A 22,988-nucleotide genomic window follows, 5' to 3' on the forward strand; every position below is an offset into this window, starting at 1 on the left:
AGGCTGCCTCAGCATTGGCTGAATACCTCCGTCGTGGCGGGCTGCCTCAGTAATGGCAGACACCCCTCCCCCACAGAGCTGGACCATCCCGGGTTCAGCTGCCCTTGCTGTGAAACTCTCAATCCAGAGTTTCTGATTGCTGTTCTTTTGTAGGGGTGGGACCAGCCGAGCCTGATCTCCTGGCTTCCTGCCTCAGATCCTTTTTTAAGTTTGTGTTCCAGTCGCCTGTTGAAGAGGTGCCGGGGTCTGTTTGTTTTCCCCTGCGGCCACTCACTGCACTGGCTTAAACAGCGGCACTGAGATTTGTGGCGCTTTTTTTTTTTATTTGCCCTGGAATCTACTGTCCTGGTTCTCTGTTCAGTCCCCTTTTTAAACAGATGAATGGGCGACTATTGTGGCTCCAATCACCAGCCAAAAGGGCACCTGGACTGGTGTATTTTGTATGGAGAACCGCTGCTCTGGAGTGCCGACAAAGCTGCCGCGTGGGGCAAAGCAGCGGCGCTGGCTGGCACAGCCGCGCTGGCCGAAACAGCCGCGCTGGTGACCTGTGGAGCTCCTCCGCCTGGGAATTTCCCAGTCCGTCGGCAATAAAAATGCGGCGTCCACTCACCGTCTGCGCTTTCACTGGGAGCTGCAATCCTGAGCTGTTCCTAAACGGCCATCTTGGATCCTCCTTAGTTTTTTTTTTTTATCTTGCTCCTCTAGCTCTTTCAATTTTGATGATAGGGTGTCAATTTTAGATCTCTCCTTACTTCTCATGTGGGCATTTATTGTGATATATTTTCTTCTAGACACTGCTTTAAATGTGTCCCAGGGATTCCGGTATGTTGTGTCTTCATTCTCGTTGGTTTTGAAGAACATCTTTATTTCTGCCTTCATTTCATTGTTTATCCAGTTAACATTCAGGAGCCAGTTATTCAGTTTCCATGAAGCTCTGCGGTTCTAAGTTAGTTTCTGAATTCTGAGTTCTAACTTGAATGCATTGTGGTCTGAGAGACTGTTTGTTATGATTTCCATTCTTTTGCATTTGCTGAGGAGTGATTTACTCCCAATTATGTGGTCAATTTTAGAGTAGGTGCCGTGTGGTGCTGAGAAGAATGTATATTCTGTCGATTTGGGGTGGAGAGTCCTGTAAATGTCCATTGGGTTTGCTTGGTCCAGGTCTGAGTTCAAGTCCTGGATATCCTTGTTAATTTTCTGCCTCATTGATCTGTCTAATATTCACAATAGGGTGTTAAAGTCTCCCACTATAATTGTGTGGGAGTCTATGTCTCTTTGTAAGTCATTAAGAACTTGCCTTATGTATCTGGGTGCTCCTGTATTGGGTGCGTATATATTTAGGATCATTAACTCTTCTTGTTGCATTGATCCGTTTACCATTATGTAATGTCCTTCTTTGTCTCTTTTGATCTTTGTTGGTTTAAAGTCTATTTTATCAGTGATGAGAATTGCGACTCTTGCTTTTTTTTTTGCTCTCCATTTGCTTGGTAAATCTTCCTCCACCCCTTTATTTTGAGCCTTTATGTATCCTTGCATGTGAGATGGGTTTCCTGAATACAGCACATCGATGGGTTTTGGCTTTTTATCCAATTTGCCAGTCTGTGTCTTTTGATTGGGGCATTTAGTCCATTTACATTTAGGGTTAATATTGTTATGTGTGAATTTGATCGTACCATTTTGATGTTAGCTGGCTGTTTTTCCCATTAGTTGATGCAGTTTCTTCATTGTGTTAATGCTCTTTACCATTTGGTATGCTTTTGGAGCGGCTGGTACTGGTTGTTAATCACTTAATTACCAGCCTTCTGGTGGAAGGACCCTGTCCAAAGTCAGGGTCTGAAATAGGATAGCTCATTGTGCTTGGCTTTGTTAGTCTGGTAGTTAGACAGGTCAAGGGCTTTTTTTCGTGAGGGAGACTTTGGAATACTCACAAGTGGACAAATTCCTTGTCACAGACATGCACCTTGATGAAGTAGTTTGTCCCCGCAACCACCTGGCTCCTGAAGGACACAGCCTTAAACATGGGGAACTTCTTGTTTTCTTTTTCTTCAAGCTGGGACCTCACCTGTTGGGCTATATTCTGGGTTTCGGCAGTGGCCAGCTATGTGGCAGAAGGTGCCCACACATCATCTTGGCAGCAACGGAGGGACTTGGCGAGCAGACTGGGCGAGGGGACGCGGCGGCTCCTCCGCTCCTATAAAAATGTATTTAAAAATATATGTATATTTTTTACCATTGCTTGTTAGTGACGTTTGAAGTGGGAGAAATGACTGCAATATGCCATAATAGGAATAGTATGAGCTTTGGATTGAGACAGGTAAAGGCTTGAAATTTCAATTTTAGCATTCAGTAATTGTATAAACTCAGAAAACAACTTTATTTCTTTAGCCCCAGTTTTTTCATCTATAAAAGAGCACAGAGTACTCTAAGAGCAGGAAAAGGGAGAACTAGCTTAATTTAGAGGTTGCATTTATATTTGTAAATCACTTAATATCTTTCCAATACTTTAATAGGCACAGGCTGGTTTTTCCCCCACAAACTATTTTAATCATCTTCAGGTTGTCTTCGTTCATTCTGTGTTGCTACAACAAAATACCACAGACTGCATAATTTATTTTAAAAAGGCATTTATTTAACTTACAGTTTTGGAGGCTGAGGAGCCCAAGAGCATGATGCAAGCATCTGGTGAGGGCCTTCTTGCTGCATTACAAGTTGGGGGAAGGCATCAAATGATAAGAAGGGTTATGCATGTCAACTCAGGGCTCTCTTTCTCTTCTTACAAAGTTACCAGTCCCATCATGGGTACCCTGCCCCTACTGACCCAGGTAACCTTATTTCATTGTAATTATCTTCGAAAGGTCCCAACTCTAATCTGCATTTGAATTTGGGGATTAGCTTTCCAACACGCAAACTTTAGGAGGACACATTCAAGCCATCACACACATCATTTGTGATGAAGGAATTCTGCCCAAGGATTATGAAGATGGCTGCACACCTGGCATCCCACATTAAACAGATGAACTTGGCAGCAGTGGTTTATTAGTTACATATATTCACAGCCAGAGGAAGGTAAACATTGTGCTATGCAGGGGGCTACACAAGAGCTGCACTCAGGAAGACAGGGAACAACCAGGGGCTGTGGGAAGCAGGCTTTGCAATAACAAGAAGCTAAAGTTACCTCCAGTTCCTGTGTGAGGATGGCATTGGCTTATTTTAAAAATTCTAGGGGCTAGCAAGAAGCTGTAACCTGCTACTCAGGGATGAGCAGGAACTGTTCCTGATCTCCTTGATAGGGAAGGCTGTGTGGCTGGGGAACCTTATAAGCAGAAGCAGGGTGGAGAAGGACACTTGCAATTTGGCCAGATGAGGTTCCCTAGTTTCTCCCAGGTGTCAGGGCATCACTTAATGTTGGGCTTTAATTTTAGGCCTTAAATAATAGATGCTTTCTTTCATTTGTTTATAAAACTAAGACTGTGAAGTAGGTAATGTTGCTGTAAAAATTTTGAAAATTTTAAAAGAATACGATATGTCATAATAAAAAGTAAATTAGAAGGTGAAAGGTTTTGGGATGCGGAGGCAGGTGGATCGCCTGAGGTCAGGAGTTTGAGACCAGCCTGTCCAACATGGTGAAACCCCATCTCTACTACAAATATAAAAAATTAGCTGAGTGTAGTTGTTCATGTCTGTAATCTCAGCTACTTTGGAGGCTAAGGCAGGAGAATCTCCTGAATCTAGGAACTGTAGGTTACAGTGAGCCAAGATCACTCTGCTGCACTCCAGCCTGGGCTACAAGAGTAAAACTCTGTCTTATAAAAAAAAAGGTGAATGGTAAGGTTATTTATGTATAAAATTTATGCATAAAATATCATGTATGAATACATGTAAATCTAGATATCTGTGTGCATATGAGTGCTTTGATATTTAAGAGTTATTCAGTACACCTAGTAAAATGGAAAAAATATTTATCCTTGCAATTATATGGAATTAAGATTATTGATAAGTAAAGTCCTGGTAAAATGAAGGTAAAGTCTGACCAATAAAATGTCTTATCAACTTCTACCAAGACCCCAAGTCTTCCCACTAAAAACACATTCTTGCTTAAAAATCTTCCATCACTTTTCTCTGTTCTCAGGATAAAGATCAACACTTTTTTACTTATGGTGTCTACAGGACCTCACATGTTGAGGGCTGCTTCTCACTTGCATTAATTCATTTACACTGACCTTCCTTCAGCCATGTCTACGTTCCATGTCCACTCCAAACACAAAACTTTGTCCATGTTTTTGAAATCCTTTCTCTTCTTCTGTCTTTCCTTGGTTCTCCTAGTTAACTTAATTTTATTCTCTAGGTTTGCTCAAATAATATTTTTTTTCTGGAGTATTTTCCTGATGTCTCCTTTTAAAAACCCTAATATACTCTCTATCTACTCTTCATAAAACTTACCACATTATATTTATTTATGTGACATTTTATTTATTTTAAGTAATTATAGATTTGTTTATAAGTTAACCTTTGAAGGAAAGGAAATATCTTTTTTACTCTTTTTTTATAATACTTAATTCCTTAAATAGTCTGTTACATAGTAGGGTAGATAATTAATGCATATTGTAAATTGAATTAATAAATTCCATATATTCACAGCATGGTTCAAGTATTATCCCAGCCTGGTGTAGAGTAAGATCTCCTGGGATGACAGGTTACTACATTCTATGTTACCCTTTCATTCAGGTGAATGACTCCTCTACAGTTTGAACCTATAAAAGTATAAGAAAGGAGGCTCTACTGAACTTTGAAAAAAAATCATATCATAAAGACCATATAAATTGTCCATTCTTCAAACAATATTTTCTCTTAAGTTTCAAATAGAATGATATTCCTAGTAGAAGTGGAGGTTTACTGAGAATAGTTATATAAAATCTTATGCTAACACTTAAGAGTATGAGCAAGTAAATTTTAAAAAGCCTAAAAGTATCTAGCAAAAATTCAAGATGCATATTTATAATAATTTTACAGCCAGAAAAATGATGAATATGTGAGTTCTTGTGGCAACAATATTAGAGAAGGAAAAATGCCCTGGTAACTAAAGAGAAAGGGTTGTCTCCACTGATGGGTCAAGTTCTGCTGCACTAGAGGTGCTATTTTTGTTTTCGCTTGTCAGGATCTGTGTTAGTTCATTTCACACTACTATAAAGAACCATCTGAGACTGGATAATTTATTGACAAAAGAGGTTTAATTGACTCGCATATCTTCATTGCTGGGAAGTCCTCAGGAAGCTTACAATCAATGCAGAAGGAGAAGGGGAAGCAAGACACATCTAACATGGAAGCAGTCGTGAGGGGACTGCCACACACTTTAACTATCACAAGAGTAGCATGAGGGAAACTATACCCAGATCCAATCACTTCCCACCAGGTCCATCCTTGACATGTGAGAATTACAATTTAAGATGAGATTTGGGTGGGGATATAGTGCCAAATCATATAATTCTGCCCAGGTTCCCTCCAAAATCTCCTGCCCTTCTCACATTTCAAAACACAATCATGCCTTCCCAACAGTTACTCAAAGTTTTAACTCATTCCAGTATTAATCCAAAATCCAAGTCCATGGTCTCATATGAGACAAAGTACCTTCTACCTATGATCCTGCAAAGTAGAAAGCAAGTTAGTTACTTCTAAGATATGATGGTGGTATAGGAATTGGGTAAATGCTTCCATTCCAAATGGCAGAAATTGGGCATAACAAAGGGGCTACAGACCCCAAGCAAATTTGAAATCCAGCAGAGTAGTCACTGAATCTTATAGCTTCAAAATAATCTCCTTTCACTCTGGTGTCTCACATCCAGGGCATGCTGATGCAAGGGCTGGGCTCCCAAAGCCTTCTGGAGCTCCACCTCTGTGGCTCTGCCAGGTCCAGCCACCGTGGCTGCTTTCATGGGTTAGCATTGAGTGCCTGTGCGGCTTTTCCAGGTACACAATATAAGCTATTGGTGGATCTACCATTCTGGGGTCTGTGGATGCTTGCCTTCTTCTCACAGCTCCAGTAGGCAGTGCCCAAGTGGGAACTCTGTTTGGGGCTACAACTCCATATGACCCTCTGCATTGCCCTAGCAGAGGTTCTCTATGAGAACTCTGCCCCTGCAGCAGACTTCTACCTAGACATCCAATCATTCTCATACATCCTCTGAAATCTAGGTGGAGGCTCTCAAAACTCAGCTCTTGCTTTCTGTGCACCCACAGGCAGCCCAACACAACATAGAAGCCAGCGAGACTTGGGACTTGCACAGTCTGAAGCAAAAACCTGAGTTGTACTTTGACTCCTTTTTGTCACAGCTGCAATTGGAGTAGCTGGTACACAAGTTGCCATGTTCTGAGGCTGTACAGAAGAGTAAGGCCTTGGTTCTGCCCCACAAAACCATTTTTTTCCTCCTAGGCGTCTATTCTTGTTATGGGAGGGGCTGCCTTGAAGGTCTCTGGAATACCGTGAAGACATTTTCCCTATTCTTGGCTATTAACATTTAACATTTGACTTTTCATTACTTTTGCAAATTTCTGAAGCCAGCTTAAATTTGTTCCCAGAAAATGTTTTTCTTTTCTTTTCTTTTCTAGTGAATAGTCAAACTGTAAAATTTCCAACTTTTTATGCTCTGCATCACTTTTAAACATAAGTTTCAATTTCAGACTATCTCTTTGTGAACACATGTGACTGTCTGCTGTTAAGAGCATCCAGGCCACATCCTGAATGCCTTGCTGCCTAGAAATTTCTTCGACTAGTTACCCTAAATCATGGCTCTCAAGTTCAAAGTAACACAGATCTTAAAATTGAGGCAAAATGCCACCAATCTTTTTGCTAAAGCATAGTAAGGGTGACCATTACCCCAGTTCCCAATAAGTTCCTCATTTTCATCTGAGACCTCCTCAGCCTGGACTTCATTGTTTAAATCACTATCAGCATTTTTGTCAAAACCATTTAACAAGTCTTTAGGAAGTTCTAAACTTTCCCACATCTCCCTGTCTTCTGAGCCCTCCAAACTGATGATCAAAACCATTTAACAAGTCTCTAGAAAGTTCCAGACTTTCCCAATCTTGCTGTCTTCTGGAACAGCCCTCCAGACTGTTCCAACTTCTACTGCTACCTAGTTCCAAAGTCACTTCCACATTTTCAGGTATCTTCATAGCAGTGCCCTACTTCCAGTACCAGTTTTCTGTATTCATCAATTTTCACACTGCTATAAACAACTATCTGAGACTCGGTAGTTTATAAAAACAAAAAAAGAGGTTCTACAGTTCCACATGGCTGGGGAGGCCTCAGGAAAATTACAATCATGGCAGAAGGTGAAGGGGAGGGCAGGCACATCTTCTGTGCTGGTAGGAGAGGGAAGGGGGAACTGCACCAGATCTTGTGAGGATTCACTTACCATCACAGGGACAGCATGGGGGAAACCACCCTCATGATCCAATCACCTCCCACCATATCCTTCCCTTACCATGTTGGGATTACAATTCATGATGAGATTTGGGTGAGTACACAGAGCAAAACCATATCAGGATTTTACAGAAAGATTAGTCTGTTACATGTTTCTCATGTAACAAAGAGCCTGTACATAATACCTTCTCAAAGATGAAATTTTTTGGCCTCCAAAGTTAATATGACAGTAAATATTTTAATTACAATAAAAGTAATTAAAGTAAAATTAAGGCAGTAGAGGCTAAATTGAACCATTAGGTTACAGATCACTTTCAGAGAATTTATTAGGCAGTGAATTCAGGAAAAGGAAAAAAAATCCATCAGCAATTTGTAAAAATGGTCAAATGGCTTGCTGACTGATCACTTCCTGGTGATACTTGGATGTCTATACCAAATAGTGAGGGACTTCTCATGGGATCTGATGGTTTTTAAAGTGGCAGTGTTTTCCTGTGCTCTCTCCCTCTCCTGTCACCTTATGAAGAAGATATCTACCTCTCCTTCACATTCTGCCATGATTGTAAATTTCCTGAGGCCTCATGAGCCATGTGGAGCTGTGAGTCAATTAAACTTCTTTTGTTTATAAATTGCCCAGTCTCAGCTAGTATCTTTATAACAGTGTGAAAATGAACTAATATAGAGTTTGGTACTGGGAGTGGGGCACTGCTATAAAGATGACCTGAAAATGTGGAATTGACATTGAAACTGGGTGATGGTAGAGGCTGGAACAGTTTGGAGGGCTGTTCCAGAAGACAGGAAGATTGGGAAAGTCGGGAACTTTCTAGAGACTTGTTAAATGGTTTTGACCAAAATGCTGATAGTGATATGGACAATTAAGTTCAAACTGAGGAGGTCTCAGAGGGAGATGATAAACTTATTGGGAACTGGAACAAAGGTCATTTGTACTATGCTTTAGCAAAGAGATTGATGTCATTTTGTCCCTGCCCTAGAGCTCTGAGGAATTTTGAACTTGAGAGGTAGTTTAGGGTTTCTAGTGGAAGAAATTTCTAAGCAGTAATTTCAAGAGGTTACTGCGCTGATTCTGAAAGCATTTAGTCGTATGGGTTAACAAAGAGATGGTCTGAAATTGGAACTTATGTTTACAAGGGAAGCAGAGCACAAAAGTTTGAAAAATTTGCAACCTGATCATGTAGTAGAAAAGAAAAGAAAAAAAAAAATTTGGGGACAAATTCAAGGTGGCTGCAGAAATGTGCATAAGTAATTAAAAGCAAATTGTTAATAGCCAAAGCAATGGGGAAAATATCTCCAGGGCATTTTAGAGATCTTCGTGGCAGCTCTTCCCTTCACAGTCCCAGAGGCCTAGGGCTGAAAACTGGTTTTGTGGGCCAGGCCCAGGGCCCTGTTTCTCTGTGCAGTCTCAGAATATGGCACCCTGTGTCCCAGCCATTCCAACTTTAGCCATGGCTAATAGGAGCCAATGTACAGCTCAGGGTGTTGCTTCAGAGGGTGCGAGCTCCAGGTCTTGGTGGTTTTCATGTAGTGTTGGGCCTGTGGATGTGCAGAAGTTAACAGTTGAGTTTTGGGAGCCTCTGGGTAGATTTCAGAGGATGTATGAAAATGCTTAGATGTCCAGGCAGAAGTCTGCTGCTGGGGCAGAGTTCTCATGGAGAACTTCTGCTAGGGCAGTGAGAGGGGGATGTGGATTTTGAGCTCCGAACAGAGCTCCCACTGGGCACTGCCTAATGGAACTGTGAGAAGGCCAGTGTCCTCCAGACTCCAGATTGGTATATCTGTCAACAGCTTGCACCATGAATGCCTGGCATTCACAGGTACCGAATGCTAGCCCATGAAATCAGCCACAGGGGCTGGACCCAGCAGAGCCACAGAGGTGGAGCTGCCCCAGACTTTGGGAGCCCACCCCTTGTATCAGCGTGCCATAAATGTGAGACATGGAGTCAAAGGAGATTATTCTGGAACGATGAGATTCAGTGAATGCCCTGTTGGCGTTTGGACTTGCATGGGGCATGTAGCCCCTTTGTTTCAGCCAATTTCTGCCATTTGAAGTAGAAACACATACCTAATGTCTGTACCCCCATCATAACTTGGAAGTATAATAACTAACTTGCTTTTTATTTTACAGGCTTATATGTGGAAGGGACTTGCCTTGTCTTGGATGAAACTTTGAACCTGGTCTTTTGGGTTAATGCTAAAATGAGCTAAGATCTTGGGGGATTGTTGGGAAGGCAGGGTTGTGTTTTAAAGCATGAGACATAAGATTTGGGCGGGGCCATGGATGCAGTGATATGGTTTGGCTCTGTGTCCCCACTCAAATATTGTTTCTAATTTTAATGCCCATAATCCCCACGTTTTGATGGAGGGACCTCGCAGTAGGTGATTAAATCATTGGGGCTGTTTCCTCCATGCTGATCTCATGTTAATGAGGGAGTTCTCACAAGATCAGATGTTTTAAATGTGGCAGTTTCTTCTATATGCTCTCTCTTTCCTGACATCTTGTAAAGAAGGTGCCCACTTCCCCTTCATCTTCCACCATGATTGTAAGTTTCCTGAGCCCTCCCCAGCAATACAGAACTGTGAGTCAATCAAACCTTTTTAGTTTATAAATTACCCAGTCTCAGGTAGTATCTTTATAGCAGTGTGAAAACAAACTAACGCAAGAGGTAAGGGCCAGTGGCTGCCAACAGTGACTGAACTAAGAGGTGAGGCAAAGATGATTTGATGTGATGCAGAAGACATGTTCAGTTGTGGTCCTACAGTGATTTTATAGAATACAACAAATACTTTTTCTTCTGTCTCTTGATGTCAATTTACTGTGAGGCAGACTTTCTGCTAACTGTTGACACCAATACAGAAATGTAGGTTTTATATTACCGACCGAGATATTTTTTGCTTCTAATGGTTAGCTAAACTTTTGAATATTATGGAACAAAAAAAATTACCTGTTTCCTAGAAGGTGCAAATTAAATGGTTGAAATTTTCTCATGCATTTTGATCAATAGAGAGTATGCTATAAAATACAGAATTTATAGTAGGCATTGGGGAAAAGTTTAAGCCAGACCAGGTGTGGTGGCTCAGTCTTGTAATCCCTGCACTTTGGGAGGTGGGTGGATCATGAGGTCGGGGGTTTGAGACCAGCCTGACCAACATAGTGAAACCCCATCTCTACTGAAAATCCAAAACTTATCCAGGTGTGGTGGTGCACACCTGTAATCCCAGCTACTCAGGAGGCTGAGGCAGGAGAATTGCTTGAACCCGGGAGGCAGAAGTTGCAGTGAGCTGAGATCATACCATTGCACCTCTATGGGTATTCACATATATAGGAATAATGCTATATATTGAACTAATTAAAGCTGTAAGGACTATATTCTGAAGACTTCCTAGAATGCCCGGGCAACAGAGAGAGAATCTGTCTCAAAAACAAAACAAACAAACAAAAAACAAAACAAAACACAAATAAATAGAACAATTGTCAGTCTTTAATTACCAGAACTATTTTGACTACAGGATCCAGAAGTCCAGTAAAACTTAATTAAGAAAGAGAAAGATATTGTGTTATATATCTGGGACATCCAGGATGTAAGATTGATGTAATGCCATTTTAATCCAAAGGCTGAACAAATGTTATCAGTATATTTATTTTCCTTCCTCCGTTCTCTCAATTTTGATGTCTTCTATATGTCAGTCATACTTTCTGCTTTTCAAAATGGGATCTTTTTAAAATTTTTAATTTTATTTAATTTTAGATTCATAGGTGGGTAAATACGCATGTTCACTATATGTGTATATTGCATTATGGTGGGGACTGGACTTCTAGCGCACCCATTACCCAAAGAGTTAACATTGTACCCATTAGGTAATTTTTAAACCGTTGCTCCCCTGTTATCTTCCCTTCTTTCGGAGTGGTCAGTGTCTATTATTTTTATATCATTTTGTGCCCATTGTTTAGCTCCCACTAAATAAGTGAGAACATGCAGTATTTGGTTTTCTGTTTTTGAATTAATTCACTTAAGGCAATGGTCTCCAGCTCCATCCATTTTGCCACAAAGGACATGATTTCATTTTGCTATGGTCGCATGGTATTTCATTGTGTATATATACCACACTTTCTTTTTCCAGTCAGCCCTTGATGGATATTTAGGTTGGTTCAATGACTTTGCTACTGTGACTAGTGTTGCTATGAACATACGAGTACAGGTATCTTTTTAAATGTAATTTATTTTCCTTAGGGTAGATACTCAGCAGTGGGATTGCTGGATCAAATGGTAGTTCTACTTTTAGTTTTTTGAGAAGTCTCCATACTGCTTTTCATAGAAGTAAAACTAATTTACATTCCTACCAACAATGTATAAGCATTTGTTTTTCTCTTCATCCATGTGAACACCTCTTGTTTTTAACATTTCAATAATAGCATTGCTCTGATGAATAGTGACTTTGAACATTTTTCCATGTTTTTTTTTTTGTTTTTTTTTTTATGCAGCCAGCAAAACTGTAGCCAGCAGCACTGTGTTCTTTGTCCTTGATGCTTTCACATCAAATGATCACCCTACATTCACAATTTCATGAAAATCACATGGACTAAAGGAGAGATGTTGAGGAAAAATAAAACAAAATATATCTTCACTAGAAGGGCTGCACTGCAGGAAATTTAGGGTAGACTAGGAGAGAAAATCAATGTCCAGTGATTAGGCTTTTGTTTGATCAATAAAAAATAAACTACATTCACCTGTGTGGTAATAAAGCTATATGTTGAACCAATCAAGGCTATAGGGGCTACATTCTGAAGACTTCCTAGAATGTCACTGAGTATCATAAAATACTAAATGTTAAAGTACAAAGAGAACCCACTCTAATGCCTTTATTATATAGAGAAGAAAAACTGAGATTCAGAGAAAAGAATGACTTTCCCAATGATACTGACACAAAGTCTTTGGGATGCGTATTGAGGAGGGGTAGAGAAGCATGGCGATAACAGTCAGGAAACAAATTTATGGACATCCAGATTAACTTTGCATTTCATGAGGCTCATAAAATGGGGAAAGATTTTTAAAAAGTATATTCTTAACGCTTAAAAGTTACAAAACCTCAGCGTTGAGTGTTTATTATTATTTTTTTAATTAACAGTGAAGACTTGCTACAGAAAATTATAAAATTCTGAATATTCAGGCAAGCAAAATAAAGAAATCTACCACCATAGCTTCTACACTGTGGTTGGCATCATTGTATATATTACTAGGCCCAGTTTTAATTATTATGAATTGTGTATATCTATACATATGGGAAAAGATATATGAGGTATATGAACAGATATATTAGGTATATATATTTTTCCACTGAATAGTGCTTCAGTTATTTTGTTATAATCAAGGATTTAAGAACACTTTTGTAAGTAACTCTTTATGCAAGTTCTTAATTATCCCTTAAAAAATTTATGAAAGTAAAATTTCCACAACAAAGTGAGTAAATTATTTGAGTTCTTTTTTTATTTTTAAGTAAAATTGAATGTAGATTAAATATCTTAATAACTGTCTTTAAGAAAAGAAAAGGAAAAGAAAAGTCAGTCCATTCCATTTCATTTCTTTCTGTTCCACAAGCAACCAGTCATCTCTTTACCAGCAATGGTCTTGTAACATTTATGTGTTGCTCAAGGGTAATTAACAGAAATGTTAGTTTTGAAATTAATTAGTATCCCATGGAGAATATATTTTATAGCAGTTCTGAAGAATTTTAAGGCAGCGAATGACCTTTTTCATTTGTCAGAATTTATTTATGATTTTGAAATGTGAAAACTTTTAGTAGTACATTTGACTAATAAAACAGTAAAACTGGTATTTAATAGACATCAAATAAGTCACTGAAATCTTACAAGTATGGATCCCTCGGATTGTTATTCACTTACTCAAATATGTCTTATAGTTGTTTTAGTTGATATTTTGCATAAGTTTATTTAAAACAATTACTGAGCATTGAACATTTTTGAAAATTCACTGCCTAGCACACCACTTTATACACAATAGACTTCAATGGTTATTAGAATAAATGAATGCGTATTATATGTAAATTTTTGGTGCTGCAAAAGAAGTAGCACTCAAATATAAATTTTCTCTCAGCAAGGCAACTTTACTTCAGCAGAAAGGGTACACTCACCATCAGTTTGCCACAAGAATACTGGCAGGACAAAAGGCAGACATATTCATCCCTTATGGACTGGACGCTACTGCTGTGCCCTGCTTTCATTGGCTGGAGCTGGGCCTCACAATCTAAACTATAGTGATTGGCTAATAATTCAAAACTTTTCTTGAAAGGGTAAAGGCAAGAAAGAACAAAGGAAAAGAGAAAATTATTTACAAAAGGCTTAACGAAGCAATAACATTTCCAAATAATAAAGGGGAATTAACTATGGGCTGAGGCCTGCCTGGGCTTATCCAGACATGCCAGGGTAAATATCTGGGCCATAGTATAAGAACTAGGAACACAGAATATACCTATTTCTTTATTATAACTAACAGCTACTTAGGATTATTAACAAAAGGCTTTAGAATAAATCAACCTTTGATGAAGCTATTATTCATTCTTAATAAGAAGAAAGCTTTGAAGAGGAACTTCTATTTACTATTATTTTATGCAATGAATGAATAAATTGGTGCTTTCCCAATTTTACATTCATGAATTACAAGACCAGGTTAAAATATTATAAATTTAAACTCTATAAATATTTATTATTCTAGTGGTATATAATAAAAGAGGCATTTGACCTGTTGTGTATCTTAATTTGCTGCAATTTAGCAGTAAATGGGTCTATGTGCATATATGTGTGTGTGTGTGTGTGTGTGTGTGTGTGTGTATATCTTTGACACTAATTATATGTATGTCACTAAATGTGATAGTAATTATAATGTGCTTATGCATGTGTACTCTTAAGTAGGCTGAATTAGCAAAGATAATTTATTAATACTCATTTCAAACAACCATATTTAACAATATCCTTAAGAATTAAAAACCCCAATCCTGTCATTACTTGATTAAGCCAGCGTATGTGTTTAAAAAACTCAATGTAATGATTGAGCCATCTACTTGTATATGGATTCATCTACCACTTTTGGACAGAAAATAACCAAAAAATAAGCATAGGATCATGCCTATTTAAAAATAAAAGCCATTGCCAATAGTTTTATATTTTCTTTTTGAGTGCATTTCAGATAGTCAACTAGTCAGCAAAATCCTTCCCTTGGGAATCCATTACATATTAAAATCATGTTTCTAAGGACTGTCATACGATAAAACACATAGTTTCTTGTATACAAGCCAATACATAGAAAGTGGCCTAACCTATGAGAACATTCTATCAGTTCTTACTGCGTAGAAAGTAGGCATAATTCCTTCAAGAAAACTAAAAGCCCCCTTGGGGGCATGTGAATTTATCTGTTGCATTTGAATCCATTTCCAGGTCCAACACATTATGTTCAAAAATCATTTTCAGTGCTAGGCCAATTAGCATTATTCAATTAACATTTTGGGAATCTGAGACCAGATATAGCTAAAAATGCCGATAAGCTTTGCCCAGAAAGTGCTCTTATTTCAGAGACCTGGACAACACAGCCCAAAAGAGCCAGCTCATACCCGTTTTCTCTATATGGCAAAAGCAGGCACATAAAGTTGTGTAATATGAATGCTTTAAATGAAGAGGAATGTTTTATCATTTGTTTTGCCCACAAACCCATGCTGGATTTATACAGTATGGGCATACTCTTTGGGCAAAGCCCAGTATTTGCAGTGCTGGACATGCTTTGTAATGTATCAAGGTAGAATATGAATATATAAATGTAATAATACATAGTCAGAAGCCCAAGCTTTAGAGTCAGACTTGGGTTCATATTAGCTTGTGCTACTTGGTAATTATATGACTTTGGAAATGATATTTACCCTCTCTGAATCCTAGCTTCCTTATCTGTAAAATGAAGATAGTGATGATTACTTTGTAGTGTTGTAATAATTTGACAGCATACCTATGTCTCTTCAACATACAATTTTTGAACTAACTTTATTAATTTGAATGAATAATGCTACATAGATATTTTTATCTTCAGAAGTCTTTTTCTGGGACTTTGAAATTGTGTTCTTGAAAGATAATATTTCGTTCATGTTTATAATATGTAAATGAGTAAAATATTTACTTTTTAATAATAAAAAAGAAAAAGATACAATCTGTTCTTTTCCACACAGGCTAAGGTAACTGATGTTAACAGTTTGATTACTGTTAACATTTTTTTCATACATTTTCTATTTTTAAAAAGAAGGCTAGCCAGGCATCCAGGCCTGTATTCCTAGAAATTTGGGAGGCCAAGGCGGGTGGATTACCTTAGGTCAGGAGTTTGAGACCAGTTTGGCCAACATGGTGAAACCTGGCCTCTACTAAAAATACAAAAATTAGCCAGGCATGATGGTGAGATCCTATAATCTCAGCTACTCAGGAGGCTGATGCAGGAGAATCACTTGAACCCAGGGGACCAGTGTGGGGAGGTCAGAGGTTGCAGTGAGCTGAGATCACACCACTTCACTCCAGCCTGTGTGAAAGAGCGAAACTCCATGTCAAAAAAAAAAGGCTTATGTGTATATTATAGAATGATTTTTGTTCATCTTTTGAAACAGGATTATTCTCTAATTTCATTTTTCACTCACAAAGGTACTTTAATATTTTTCATATTTATGTACACAAAATATTTTTAATATCTGCATTATATCCTACAATATGAAGCTTATTCAAATATTCCTCAATTGGCAAGTAGAGTTTTCCTCTGTTATTTCAGCACTATGGCTATAAATAATAATCAGATCATATTAAATACTTTTTCATTTTGTCAGAAAATCTAATTTACTAAAGCCTGGGGAGAAAACTCTCTTTAATGTACTGATGCTGATGGCCATGATATTAACACCACCATCATTTTCAGAATGACCATATGCGTTATGTTGCTAAATTGCAATTAGTTTTTGGTAGATGAATCCATATACAAGTAGATAGCTTAATGAGCACATAGAGTTTATTATTCAAACTCACATACACTGCTTTAATCAATTAATGACAGGATTATGGCTTTTAACTCTTAAGAATATGTTGAATATGCTTATAATGAGTATTAATAAATGTTCTTTGTTAATTCGGCCTACTTAAAGGTACACATGCACAAGTACATTATAATTATTACATTCAGTGACATACCTACAATCAATGCAAAGGCAGACAAGCCAGTTGTTTCATATTTGTATGTATTATGCATGCCGTAAGGTTTATTTCACATATAACATTTATGTATTATGTGTGCCTTAATATTTTTATATATCATGTTTTGCCCTGTAGTTTAATGTATTTCAGAAAAAATTTTAGGATTCAACAAAAAAATATAATCATCTGTGACATACCTCTGTTTGACACTTGATGAATATGTAGCTGAGAACATGGGGAGAAGTGGCTGATTCATGGGGACAACTTCACTGGAGGGCACAAAATTATCTATTTTAGTTTCTTTAAGCTATTCATCTTTTGTAATTTTACAGACCAAGAAAAATCCTTAGGAATTTTTAAACAACTTTACTGAGGTGTCATTAATACACTATAATCTGTACATATTTCAGATAAACAATTTGAGAAATTTTTCATGTATGTATATATGGAAACATTGCTGTTAAAGATAACAAACACATGCCATAAGCATTGTCCCCTAAAGTTCTTTGTGTACCTTTATAATCCTTTCTCCTTCCAGACCTTCTCTTCTCAGGCAACCAGCGATCTATTTCCTTAGTGGTAGCTTTGCATTTTCTATAATTTTATATAAATGGAATAATGCAGTATGTAATTTTTTCTAGGTTCTTTTACTCTGCGTAGTGATTTTGAATTTCATGCAGTTTTACAAGTACTAGGAGTTAATTGCTTTATTTTGTTAAGTAATATTCCATTGCATGCTTGTATCACAGTTTATTTTCATGTGGCAATAGAAAATGGGTTGTATCTACTTTTTGGCTATTATAAAAAAAGCTGCTGTGATCATTTGTGTACTTATCTTTGTATGAATATGCTTTCAGTGCTGTTAGGTTGGATTGGAATGTCTAGGTTATATGTTGGGCGTGTATTTAATTTTTCCAGAAACCATCAAACTAGTTCTACTCAGTTGACACGTTTCACATTCCTACCAGTAGTGTGTGAGTTCCAGCTGCTCCAAACCCTTACCAACACTTGATACAGTCAGTCTTTTTAATTTCAGTGAATACAATATGTCTGTAGTGGTATCTCTTTATGGTTTTAATTGTAAATAGTTGTATTGTTTAGGAAATAATGACAAGAAAAATATATATGTTCAGTACAGACACATTATTTAATTATTTTTCTGAATATTTTTGATCTGTGGTTGGTTGAATCCACAGATATGGAACCCACTGCTTCTAAGGGCCAACTGTGTGTATATACATGAGGTCAATATTGAGGTGATCACCAGATGTCTCATATTCATCTTGTTTGAGCTCTCCCTAGGGATATCTCCCAGATACCCCTGAATCCCATGACAGAGAAAACTTCACACCACTTTTCTTAGTCCCTCTACCATACTCTTCCAAAACCTGAGGCTTTATGTATACCCATCAACCCCATCAACTCTTTGGCTCAGGAAGTATGAAGGGCCCAGAGTTGAAATAGACACAGAGGACCTCTTATCAGGTTACAGTGCTTGCCGAATGGTTCAAATTTTATTGTAGATATAGTCACTGTTTATATGCAGTGAGTTTACTCTGGCAGTTAGGATGAAGGTAAAGATTTTATCAGTTAAAGGCAGTAATTTAAAAAGTAATAAAAAAGAAAAATCTTACATATATATACATATTTATAAAACTGTGTATATATACATATATATGTAACTGTGTATATATATGTGCATATATATGCACAGTTTGTTCATATGTAATATACAATATGGTATATATATTCTGAATATATATTTCTGTTGGTTCTGTTTATTTTGAGAATTCTTATACAATCCATAAGTGTTTAATTATTTTTATGTGAACAAAAATATTTTAATGTCATTTGAATTGTTCATTTCTACTATAAAAACATGATGGATTTTTCTATACTAATCTTGGTATCTGTATTAACTTTACTTATTAAGTCTGGTAAAAATTGTAATAGGTTAAATAGTTTTGTTTTGTTTTTTTTTTTTGAGACGAAGTCTCACTCTGTCGCCGAGGCTGGAGTGCAGTGGCACAATCTTGGCTCACTGCAACCTCCGCCTCCTGGGTTCAAGTGATTCTCCTGTCTCAGCCTTCTGAGTAGCTGGGATTACAGATGTGTATCATCACACCCAGACAATTTTTATATTTTCAGGAGAGATGGGGTTTCATCAGGTTGGCCAGGCTGGTCTTGAACTCCTAACCTCAGGTGATCCCACTCTCCTTGGCCTCCTGAAGTGCTGGGATTACAGGCATGAACCACTGCTCCCGGCCAGGTTAAATAGAATTTATATACCTAATCATGTTGTCTACAGATAAAAAGTTACTGTTTTTCTCATTTGGATGCATTTTATTTCTTTTTCTTGCTTTATTTTAGTGACTAGAGCCGCCAGCATAATGCTGGAAAGAAATAGCAAGAACAGACGTCTTTATCTTATTGCTGTTATTGGGGAAAGCTTCTGAGAATATAAACTTTGTCCTGTTTGTTCTCTAAATGCCTGGCACGTAGTAGATGCTAATATTATTTGACACATTTTTGAATGAGCATACCATAAACGCTATGTAGTGTTTTACATGGATTAATTCATTCAATCTTTACAGCAATACCGTGATATGTAAACTAGCATTATTGCCATTTAAAACATCAGAGAAATAAGGAATAGGTACTTTAAGACTAGTTGAACCATGGTATAACACTTTGACATTAGACAGAGTTGGAAACATATGCAAAGGTGTTGTCTCCTCCATTACATATGCAAAGGTGTTGTGTCCTCCATTACTTTTTAATAGAGAAGGTTACTATTTTTCATTTTACTATCATTTTTAAATTGTTACATTCAATTACTATGATTTTTAAATTATTTCATTCAACTGATTAAATCTCTATCTTCATGCTAACTCCCAGAGTAAACTCACTGCATGTAAACAGTGATTATGTCTGCAATAAAATTGGACCACTCAGCAAGTATGGTAACCTGATAGTAGCTCCCTTGTGTCTATTTCAGCTCTGGGCTTCTGATACTTTCTGAGCCAGAGTTGATGGGGTCGATGGGTATACATAAAGCTTCAGGCTTTGGCAGAGTATGGTGGAGGGACTAAAAAAAGTAGTGTGAAGTTTGTGAAGTATACTGTCATGAGATCGAGGGGTATGTGGAGAATCTAGAGTTGAGGACCAGAAGTTAGGTAACTTAGGGAGAGCTTGAACAAGATGAATATCTGACATCCAGTGATCAGATCAATCATGACATCAGGTAAGTAGTTAACATCCCCATAATCCCAGAGCATCCAAGAACTTGAACGGATGAGTGGAGCTTGATGAGTTCTGGGGATCAGAACACACAGAAACTTTCTGTCTGTCTCAACAGGAAACTAACAGTCTGCCAACTTTGACATTTAGGACTATTTACCACTTTGCTTCTGCCACCTACAGGACTTTATGTATTCCCACAACAAACGGACCATTGTTCCAGTGAGCAAACCAAGTGACATCAAGGGGTGCCCAAGATTCAGGGAGGGAATTACAAAGACTTTGAACACTATGACAATTCTGTGTCAACAAAACTGAAATCAGAAGAAAGCAGAATATTTTTCAGGAAAATAAATATGTCATTAAGATTTACACAAGAAGTGGGAAACATAAATTACCACAAATAAATAGGAAGGGTGATATTTACCATTGATTAATAATTAGGACTTGATAGATTCAACACTGAGTTTTACCTTTGGTTTCATTTTGATTTGAAGAATAGTAATTCTAATGACATTTGAACTAATCCAGTAACATATAAAGTGATGGATTGTTTTGCAATCCATTTTCTTGTGAAGGCAGTATTGCTGTAATAACTATTAAGATAGTTATGAAACTTTAGACTATTTTTACCTTCAAATGTGGAGCAAAATTCTTGTCAAAATATTAGCAAATGGCTTAGGAATGTATAAAAAAATAAGGCACTATTGTAAAGCAGGATTTTTTCTAAGGAATAGAAGTTTAATATCCAAAAATATATAACTTAATACATTGTATTAACACACCAAATAATTCATCTCAATTAATAGTAAAATGTATTTGACAAAATTCAACAGTTCTATCTACAATTTCCAGTATAAAGAAAATATCCAAAAGAACACTAATAAGTTATAGAGGTTAGAAGCTTTAAAAATTAATTTCATATATAGGCAAATATGTTATGGTAGTCACAGAATACATTTCATAGTGGATCTGAGGTGTTTTAATAAAAATTAATCACTTTTTATATGTCTTAAGTATTTGAAATTCTGAAAAGGTAAATTTTATAAGGAATATGACATGAAATCAACAGTCTTGTTAAAAAATGAAACTATTTGAATTGTTAGCTGAACTGGTGTATCTATTATAAATATCATTTATGCTTTAAAAGCTCTTAAACATTCAATAACTCTAGTGTAAACACTGGAAAAACTAAAATGAAACACTGTCTTTGCTGATGAATTATATTTCTATAAAATGGCTAAAGCAGAAAAATAAAGTATGTATGTATTTGTAAAGACTTATACAATTCATCAGTAGATTAGATAATATATGGAGATAAGAAATAATGGTTACAAGAAATGTAAATTAATACTTGTTTTTCTACTCTAGCAATACTTAAAATATAGCAAAACTTATTGTTGAAATAATTAACTATAGCAAATATATACTAAAAACTACTTAGTAATGAGTTCAGGAAAAAGAGACACATGATTTATGTGAGAATTTTTTTTGAAACTCATGATCTTATTAAATGGAAAAGAAAATAATATTCTTAGATGGAAAGACTTCTTATAAAAAGGTCAATTGTCCTCAGATTAACATAAATTTAATGCAATTCTATTTAGAATACCACATAAATATTTAGTTATATAAGGTGGTCTTAATGCTTGCAAATAACCTGAAGAACAAGAGAATATACTATAAAGTGTCTGCAACCAATTTAATATGGTTGTACTATGTTGAGTAAGCAAATAAATCAGTAGACACAAATATGTCCCAGAAATTTTGAGAAAGGAAATACATGATGTAAATATGACAAACAACCAAACATGTGATGGATGTGTGAAAGGAAAATATCCCCCAAATCACTAAGGAAAACTCGAGCTGGAAACTGCGTAGGGCAAACCTGCCTCCCATTCTATTAAAAGTCACCCCTCTGCTCATTGAGATAGATGCATATCTGATTTGCCTTCTTTGGAAAGCCTAATCAGAAACTTAAAATAATGTAACTGTATATCATCTGTCTGTGGCCTGGAAGCTCCTTCCCAGCTTGGCTTCAAGTATTTCTGTATTTTCTTCAAGTTTTCCCACCTTTCCAGACCAAACCAATGTGCTTCTTACATATATTGATTGACATCTCGTGTCTCCCTAAAATGTATAAAACCAAACGGTGCCCTGACCACTTTGGGCACATGTCATCAGGACTTCCTGAGTCTGTGTCATGGACACCTCCTCAACCTTGGCAAAATAAACTTTCTAAAATAACTGAGACCTTTCTCAAATTTTTGGGGTTCACAGGTGATAGTTTAATTTAGCATGGGAATAGGTTGGTGGTAACACCCTTGAAATAGCCCTAAGAGAAAATGATAGTGGATCCTCCTTCTCCTGCTGTGCTTAAATTAAATGCTATAAGCATTAAAATTTTATATTTAAAATGCAGAACAATAAAAGCCTTGCAAAAATATGTAGGAGACTGTATCTACAATCTCAAGATAGTGGGGGCCTTCTTAATTAAGAGCAAATACATAAAACTAAAGAACAACAAGATAAAAGGTAAAAATTATTTTAAATAGTTATAGTAAAAGCATACCAATAATTATTATAAACAAATGATAAAACTGAATAAATGCTAAAAATTAAAAAAAAACCTGCTTCCTTAAGTCTTAAAAATGGAATGGTTATGGGAAAAACATACTCTCATATTTTGCTGCAAAAAAATCAAAAAGGTTATTAGTGGGGACAATGGCTGAAATATTTTTGAGCTGTTTAATGCAATATTATACATCATTAAAAAAATGAACTAGGGCCGGGCGCAGTGGCTCACGCCTGTAATCCCAGTACTTTGGGAGGCCGAGGTGGGTGGATCACGAGGTCAAGAGATCGAGACCATCCTGGTCAACATGGTGAAACCCCGTCTCTACTAAAAATACAAAAAATCAGCTGGGCATGGTGGCGCGTGCCTGTAATCCCAGCTACTCAGGAGGCTGAGGCAGGAGAATTGCCTGAACCCAGGAGGCGGAGGTTGCGGTGAGCCGAGATCGCGCCATTGCACTACAGCCTGGGTAATAAGAGTGAAACTCCGTCTCAAAAAAAAAAAAAAAAAAAAAA

At 37.1% G+C, this 22,988-nt stretch overlaps 1 pseudogene; it reads right to left on the reverse strand.

Moving 5' to 3' along the window:
- Nucleotides 1–1,782: 1,782 nt before the first annotated feature.
- On the reverse strand, nucleotides 1,783–13,672 carry LOC116533132 (annotated as a pseudogene).
- Nucleotides 13,673–22,988: the final 9,316 nt, after the last annotated feature.

This window comes from Sapajus apella, unplaced genomic scaffold (assembly GCF_009761245.1).
Source record: "Sapajus apella isolate SASKATOON/1434 unplaced genomic scaffold, GSC_monkey_1.0 scaffold79, whole genome shotgun sequence".
Taxonomy (NCBI): domain Eukaryota; kingdom Metazoa; phylum Chordata; class Mammalia; order Primates; family Cebidae; genus Sapajus; species Sapajus apella.